This window comes from Saccopteryx bilineata, chromosome 3 (genome assembly GCF_036850765.1).
Source record: "Saccopteryx bilineata isolate mSacBil1 chromosome 3, mSacBil1_pri_phased_curated, whole genome shotgun sequence".
Taxonomy (NCBI): domain Eukaryota; kingdom Metazoa; phylum Chordata; class Mammalia; order Chiroptera; family Emballonuridae; genus Saccopteryx; species Saccopteryx bilineata.
This window is the reverse complement of record NC_089492.1, coordinates 293,199,822-293,208,159: the sequence shown is the minus strand read 5'-3', so window position 1 is coordinate 293,208,159 and position 8,338 is coordinate 293,199,822. Positions and strand designations below refer to the sequence as shown.

Genomic DNA, 8,338 nt, shown 5'->3' with positions numbered 1-8,338 from the left:
GCCAAACTGTCGACAGTTGCTGGTAATCAAAGTCTCAGCGGATTGAAAAAATGATCTGGAAAATGGCATTTTGCCCTGTATTTTGTACATCAGAATCAAAGCAGAAGACAAGGGGGTTACATGAAATTGGTGATAGATTAGGGAGACCAAGAGCGAGAATGCAAAGCAGGGAAATCTGTGGGAGTGGTTAAAAGTAAAAATGTATATTATGAAATTTCTTTTACGTGGGCAGAAATAAGAGTGCCAACAGTGACCCTGATAACAAAAATGGGGGTGGTTGGCTTCAGCTCTGGTGATATGCTTGTTCTGAGGAGTGCAGGAAAAAGTTACCCTTACATTTCAAAGGCATGCTATTGTTAGGTAGGATGGACAGGCACCAGGGCAGAAAAAGGGGTGGGGGAACAAAGGAGGTTTTATCTCACCCACTGAAGGAGGGGGTCTGCAGTCATACAGTCTACTAGAACAAAATCACCAGATGTCTAAAGGGCCTTGAAACACTGTACGTTGGTCATAGTATCAGCCAAAGGGAACCTTAGAAGTTAAAAAGTATATGACTTCTAGGACCCCAAAAGGTAGTGGTGCTCAGACAAGCTGAGTAGTAGCCCACTTGTGCCTTGTGTCAAGTGCACAGCTTTGCTTAATAAACTGCTTGCTTTGCTTGAACATGTTATGAACTGAACGCGAGTAATTATTGATCGGAGCCCAAACGGATTATAAATTTAAAGAGCATTTATTAGCCAGCTGGTGACTGCTAGCTGAGAAACAGCTAACAGCTAACAGCCCCAAGCTTAGGGAGAGAGCAGTATTTAAGGGGATAAACCACAAAGTCTTAGCTGTTACAATAGGTATGCACAACATTCTTGACATTTCAGTAGAAAGCATTGTTTGTTCTAAAGCTGATTACAGTTCTTCCTGTAATTGCTGCAAGGCTAAAGCATAAAACTACATCCTGCTTCTGTAGGCAAGATTTAAGTCAAGATAATCTAACTAGTTGGGCTTGTAAAAATTTTCACTCTAAGCTACTGCCACAGGCAAGCTCCGGTCAATGCTTAACTTCCTTGTACAGACTATTGGGGACTTTCTACTCTAAGCAGCTACTAAAAGCAAGTTTAAAGTTCCTCTTTATGTCCAACTTTCTATACACAATACTGAGGTTCCATACACAACACTAGGCCCCTGTCACATTCCCACTGGTTTTATATCCTGAGTCAAATCCTTGACTCATTTTAATGAGCTGCATGAGGCTGTTGAGTAGGCAGGGGCCTAAAGTTAAGGCTAGGATTAGCGGTCTGCAGATCCTGTAAGTAGGAACATCAGCCTATAACATGTAACAGAAAGGGTGATGCCTTTTGTTCATACTTAAGAGGTAGACTTGGTGTTTTCATTAACAGTAGTACAGTCTACTGAAGAAACAAATGCTACTGATTAATTTCTTTCCACCTGTATAAACCTTCTGCAACTTACATAAACCCTTAATTTTTATAAACTTTCTTAACTATTCAGAAATAACTGGTTTTCATAACAACTTACTTTCTTCCTTTTTCTTTTAAAAGTATTTCTATACCTTATAACTTTTATTATCAAAACTATACAATTCTTTTCTAGTCAGAACTCTTAATTTTAAAAATCTTAACCTTTAGTGACAACCAAGCTGGCAATAAGTAATTTTTCTTTAAAGTATACTTCCTTTTGGAGGTGTCTGTTGGGCAGATAAAATGTATTATGCTCACTTTGTTAAAGAGGCCGTTGCCCAGGTGATATTAATGTGTGTTGGGGTAGGCTAAAGGCAGGGAGAATCCTTGTAGCCTGGGGCTTGGTTTTGGGATTAAGCCTTTCCTACCCTTTTTGGTGTAAGGTGGTACAATCCTATCATGCCTCAGAGAATTGACTTTGTATTAGAGACTTCCCTATTATGTATATTGGATTAAGGGTTTGGATTTCTACACTATAAAATGGGAACGGAGCGGGAGTTTGGCTCTTGGTTCCTGAGGTTAGAAGAGAGAGCAGAGGAGAGCAGAGAAAGGCCACGTGGAGGAGGCCAGGAGAAGCAGCCAAGATGGCGGAGTGCTGAGTGAGATGCCAGTTTGTGTAGAGTTTGTATTTGGGATAAGGAAGGAGATGGGGAACTGAGGAGAATAAGTCTGGTGAGCTAGAAACCTTTGATTCTAGGAAACTCGGATAAGTCAGTAGCTTTGTGAGCACTGAGTGTGACTGGGTTTTGGAGCCCAGTGTGTATTTTTACTTGCCCACCGGGTGCAAGGTAGGATTAAAGGCTGTGGCCCATCAGTTTTTGGCTCCATGGTTTCTTTACCGACTGTCCGAATCCAATGCGAACCTGCATGTGAATGGCCACGATGGCGGCTCCTGGCTTTACAGTGTCCTTCCTCTAAGTAGCTAGTATTTATAGGTTAAGTATAAGCACATATATATTTTTCATTTACCTTGTAGCTTTCCTTCTAGCAAAGGGACTTATGTCTCCCTTCTGTATGACTCATAGCAGTACATGCATCAACCCTTAAGACAATTTGTTCTGGCTTTCTTATGACCTCAGTTTCCCTCCCTCCCCAAAGTGTAATTAAAAGGAGGTCCTCAGTGAGTTTCTTCAGGTATTACCCGTACGTAGACCAGCCAGCTTCCAGTTCGTGGAAGGGCATGCTGTCCTTCTCAGGGTCAACTTACAAGGGTTGGCGGGGTCAGTCTCCGCTGTCCACGAAGGTGTCTCTGCTGGGACTGCAGGCTTCAACCGGCTGTGGTGGATTCAGGTGGGTATGCCTTCTACCTTGGCAGCAGTGGGAGTGGTCAGGATCATGGTGTGTGGAGCTGTTCACGTGGGAGTCAGTCCTTGGGTAGTGTACTTCTTTACCCAGACTGAGTCCCCAGGCTGGAAGGAGTATACTGATTTCCTGGTATTGCTGGAAGCGCCTCTTGGACAGTCTTTTGGACAGCCTACTGAGTAATCTGTAGACCCTGTAAGTACTTAAGGAAGGAGTGGTTACTTAATTCAGCTTTTATTACTTCTCTGGGTTTTGGTAGTAAGGGAGGGGGTCTCTCAGACATTATTTCAAAAGGAATGAATCCTTCCCTGTAGGGGGTGCACCTCGCCCTACAGAAGGCTAAGGGGAGTAAGGTGGGCTACTTTTCACTGGTTTCAAAAACAAATTTGGTTAAAGTTTCCTTTAAGATTCAATTTATGCATTCTACCTGCCCTGAACTTTGGGGCCTGTAGGCACAATGTAATTTCCAATTAATATTGAGTGCATTTCTTACTAGCTGTGAGATCCTGGATACAAATGCAGGCTCATCATCAGACCCAGTATTAATGGGCAAACTAAATTGGGGGATAATTTCATATAGCAATTTCTTAACAACTGTTACTGTGGACTCATTTCTAGTAGGAAAAGTTTCTACCTATCCTAGAAAGGTGTCAAATACTTTAGTAAAATCTATTTCTAAATGTTCACCTGGGAAAGTTCATCTCTCCTTGTTTCTCTTTATAATTTCTTTACTTTGCTTAGTATTTATTTGGGCACAGACTAAACACTCGGACATTATGCCTTCTGCAATAGCTTCTAAGTCTGGCTTTTCTAATTATTTCTTCTTATTGTTAGTCGTCCCTTTCCTGCTGGCAAAATCTTTTTCTAATTGGTTGCAAAAAAACCTTTGGCAACAAGGGTTCCAGTAAAGTTACTAAAATTTCCTAAAAACCTCACTGGTTTTAGGGCTACCTTATTGGTAGTATCATCAGCTGCTTGGTTTTTCTTGAGTTTCTAGGGAGTTCCCCCTCTTTTGGTGCTCTGGACAGTGGACAATGGCCACTATTTCCAGGGAGCAGGCTCCTGTATTGTTGGGGTGAGGGTTTGAGCCCCACCTTTGTTAGTTCTTAAGCCTTCTCCTGATGGCCCCTCTTCGACTGTGCCTGTCTTAGGTTGTTCCTGCCCTCAGGGATCTTACCTGTCTTTGGCTAACCAGCCATCTTAGGGGCCAAACAGTTATGTGATTGAGGGAGGAGCAATGTCCCTTCCAAAATGCTTAGCTTTTTTTTAGCAGCTGATGTTTCTCCCTTTTTAAAAACTTATAATACATTTCCTTCTAATTTCTAGAGCTGAATGCTATGTAAAGGCTAAGTTGACTGCCTTAGTACAATATCTTCTGGAGCCTATGGGTCTAGAGGTGCATAGACTCTGTAAGCTTTCGACAGTCTAAGAAAGCTGTGGGGTTTTTTAGAGGATCCTGAATAACTTCTGACACCTTAGACAACTTTATGGTTCCTTTTCTTAGTATCTTCCCTGATCCTGGCTAACAGAAATGGGTGGAAAGTGTCCAAAATTTCCTCGCTTGGTTTTTAGGGTCCCGCTTAGGCCCAGCAACCAGAAACATTTTCTTGAGGTGGTCTTGGTTGTCCAAAGTGGGGCAGCTCTGCTCATCTGGGGCGTCGCTCTGTTGCAACCAGCGCCATTCTAGTGCCTGAGGCAGAGGCCACAGAGCCATCCTCAGTGCCCGGGCCAACTTTGCTCCAATGGAGCCCTGGCTGCAGGAGGGGAAGAGAGAGACAGAGAGGAAGGAGAGGGGGAGGGGTGGAGAAGCAGATGGGTGCTTCTCCTGTGTGCCCTGGCCGGGAATCGAACCCAGGACTTCTGCACACCAGGCCGACGCTCTACCACTGAGCCAACCAGCCAGGGCAACATACCTTATTTATGCTGTAATTTTATGCACCCTGACAGATAATGTCTAAAAGCTCAAGAGAAACAGGATTTCTGTTCACATTCTTTAGCCCTTTTAATCTGGGCACAAAACTTAATTTTTATTTATTTATTTATTTTTTACAGAGACAGAGAGTGAGTCAGAGAGAGGGATAGACAGGGACATACAGACAGGAATGGAGAGAGATGAGAAGCATCAATCATTAGTTTTTCATTGTGTGTTGCAACACCTTAGTTGTTCATTGATTGCTTTCTCATATGAATCTTGACGGTGGGCCTTCAGCAGACCGAGTAACCCCTTGCTTGAGCCAGCGACCTTGGGTCCAAGCTGGTGAGCTTTGCTCAAACCAGATGAGTCTGCACTCAAGCTGGCGACCTCGGGGTCTCAAACCTGGGTCCTTCCGCATCCCAGTCCGATGCTCTATCCACTGCGCCACCTCCTGGTCAGGCTGGGCACAAAACTTAAATGACTACCATAATTAGTCATCTATTTTCTATTTTCTCCTTTCCACCTATTATGTTGAGAATTCTATTGTTAAGCCAATCAATAATAATATTTGTCACTCTGGATTTGGTGACCTAACATCGAACAATACTGAATCATTACATTAATAATCATTACATATCCCCTAATATTTAAAACAAGATTTCAACATCACAGGGCTATGAAATAGCAAATAAAAAGAATTAATAAAAGAGTCTTGAACTAATATATACATTTCTAACATAGAAAATATTTTTTCTACAACAACGGATCCTTGGTACAAAAAGTAAGTCTTTGTATTTGACAGACTATACAATTTTAAATGTCTCATCATTAGTACAAATTTAGTACAATTTATAAAAAGAGCATTGTAAACTACCACCTCAATGAACTATTGATTTACTGAGAAAAATAAGGAACGGTCAAAATGCACTCACTATTTTGTATCTATCTAGCTGGCGTAAGAGGTGTTAACCCTCTTTTTGACCCACAGTGCTTTACACCATCAAGTCAATATAAAGGTCAGGGTGCCTGGGATTCCTGGTATCTAAGGGGAGCAGGCGCCGGAAGCTGCGCAAGGAGTCGCCACCTGGCACCGCTCCTTGGAGCATAAGTGAGCGTAGCGCAGGCGCTGAACACTATGGAGGCAGCACTCTCCATGCTGTTGCTCTTTCCTTTCCTTTTTTTTTTTTTTGCAAACATGGCTTTTTTCTCCGCCTCTTCTAAAGAAAAGTTCTAGCCTGACCTGTGGTGGCGCAGTGGAGAAAGCATCAACCTGGAAATGCTGAGGTTGCCGGTTCGAAACCCTGGGCTTGCCTGGTCAAGGCACATATGAGAGTTGATGCTTCCAGCTCCTCCCCTCCTTCTGTCTCTCTGTCTCTCCTCTCTCTGTCTCTCCCTCTCCTCTCTAAAATGAATAAATTAAAAAAAAAATTTAAAGAAAAGTTCTAATTTTTTCTATTTTTCTTCTTAATACTATTTCTACCCCATATCTTCCAAATGGGTAAAACTTCTTTGGGTCAGTAGGTGGATATCTGAAACTAGTTTTTACTCTATACTTCCTCCAGCACTCTCTTAGGTCTTTAGTTAGCTTTTAGCTTTAAGCAATAAAATATTTCTATGAGCCTGACCAGGCGGTGGCGCAGTGGACAGAGTGTTGGACTGGGATGCAGAGGACCCAGGTTCAAGACCCCGAGGTTGCCAGATTGAGCGCGAGCTAATCTGGTTTGAGCAAAAAGCCCACCAGCTTGACCCAAGGTTGCTGGCTCCAGCAAGGGGTTACTCGGTCTGCTGAAGGCCCGCGGTCAAGGCACATATGAGAAAGCAATCAATGAACAACTAAGGTGTTGCAATGCGCAATGAAAAACTAATGATTGATGCTTCTCACCTCTCTCCGTTCCTGTCTGTCTGTCCCTGTCTATCCCTCTCTCTCTCTGAAAAAAATTTTTTTCCTATGAATTTTGCTAGTTTTATAATTTGTGGGCTTGTTTACATATTTCCTTCCACTTTTGCCCTGTGGTTTTAAGCCAGAAATTTCCAATTGAAACCGCCTCTTTAAGGCTAAGTGCCTCACACAAGAAGAGAGATAGGAGCTAACAGAAAAAGCAGTTTCCTCTGGGGAAAAGTCAGACAGAGATCCCTGAAACTAGAGGTCTTGAATCCAAGAAAAGAGACCTAGCAAGTCCGAGAAAGGTGGCTGAACCAGAAAATGTCACAAGAGATTACTCTGGTGAATAGAGAGAAACTTCAGAACAGACAGTAAGCTAGAATTCAGCAAAACAAGATTGCCCTGACTTACCTCCAGAGGTCAGAATTTGAATTCCCCAATTTCTCTGCTGAACTGTGAGATTTTTAGGGTTGAGGGTGTCTGCTGAGAAGCTGTCCGAGACCCACAGGAAAACTGGAACCCTGGAACATCTTCAGGGGGCGCCTCTCCTAGAGATCCAATAAGGTCAGCAACTCTCCAGAGAGGCCACCTGGTTCAGGTGTTTCAACCCAGTGCCTAAAATTTAAAATACTCTAATGAGGCACAAAATAAACATGACGATGACTGACCCATTACTGGACGATCAGACACAAACAAAACTACAGGCAGACAAAAGACAATACTAGAACACAAAACAAGTGAAACCAAACCAAAGATCACCGGCCACCATCATGGTCTGGGATCAAGTGTGGGAAGTAAAGCTGCGTCCAGCCTTCCAAAGACTCCCAACAGGGTGCCCAGAAACCAAAACAAATCTTACCGGTAAGTACAGCTTCAAATGGCTCCAAGAGTCGAATTGCAGAACTTTGAGATGGGAACCTTTTGCTACTTTGTCTCCTGGGGCTGAGGAACGTCTAATCAGAGATCTCCCCCTAGGAGTGGGGTGGCGGGGGTCCCGCTGGGTTCTGCCCCAAATGCCAGGAAGGCCTGGCTTATCTCGGTGGAACCTCCAAATGTTATAGACCGAACGTTGAGTAATTATTGATCGGAGCCCAAACGATTATATCAATAAATTTAAAGAGCCTTTATTAGCCAGCCGGTGACTGCTAGCTGAGAAACAGCTAACAGCCCTGAGCCTAGGGAGAGAGCAGTATTTAAGGGGATAAACCACAAAGTCATAGCTATTACAACAGGTATGCACAACATTCTTGACATTTCCGTAGAAAGCATTGTTTGTTCTAAAGCTGATTACAGTTCTTCCTGTAATTGCTGCAAGGCTAAAGCATAAAACTACATCCTGCTTCTGTAGGCAAGATTTAAGTCAAGATATCTAACTAGTTGGGCTTGTAAAAATTTTCACTCTAAGCTACTGCCACAGGCAAGCTCCGGTCAATGCTTAACTTCCTTGTACAGACTATTGGGGACTTTCTACTCTAAGCAGCTACTAAAAGCAAGTTTAAAGTTCCTCTTTATGTCCAACTCTCTATACACAATACTGAGGTCCCATACACAACAGTAGGCCCCTATCATACAACACTGCACCCTCTTGCCTGAATTCTTTCTCACCTAAGAAAAGATACCTTGGACCTGCGTTTTCTCTGGTGCCATTATCAGGTACATTATTGTAGATGCAAAAGACAACAGACAGGCTCAATTAAAGTAAGCCTTTGACCTTTGTTAGAGAAAAATACCTCCCTAGGACATGACTACTCACCATGAACTACTTTT

General features: G+C 43.0%; 1 long non-coding RNA gene across 1 annotated transcript; it reads right to left on the bottom strand.

Annotated features, from left to right (window-relative positions):
- Window positions 1-777: 777 nt before the first annotated feature.
- On the bottom strand, window positions 778-8,131 carry LOC136329249 (uncharacterized). The gene is made up of 3 exons (XR_010730167.1): window positions 7,431-8,131; window positions 6,983-7,186; window positions 778-2,976 (listed from the first exon to the last, which is right to left on the bottom strand). It is a non-coding gene; the product is annotated as an uncharacterized lncRNA (long non-coding RNA).
- Between the last annotated feature and the right edge of the window lie 207 nt (window positions 8,132-8,338).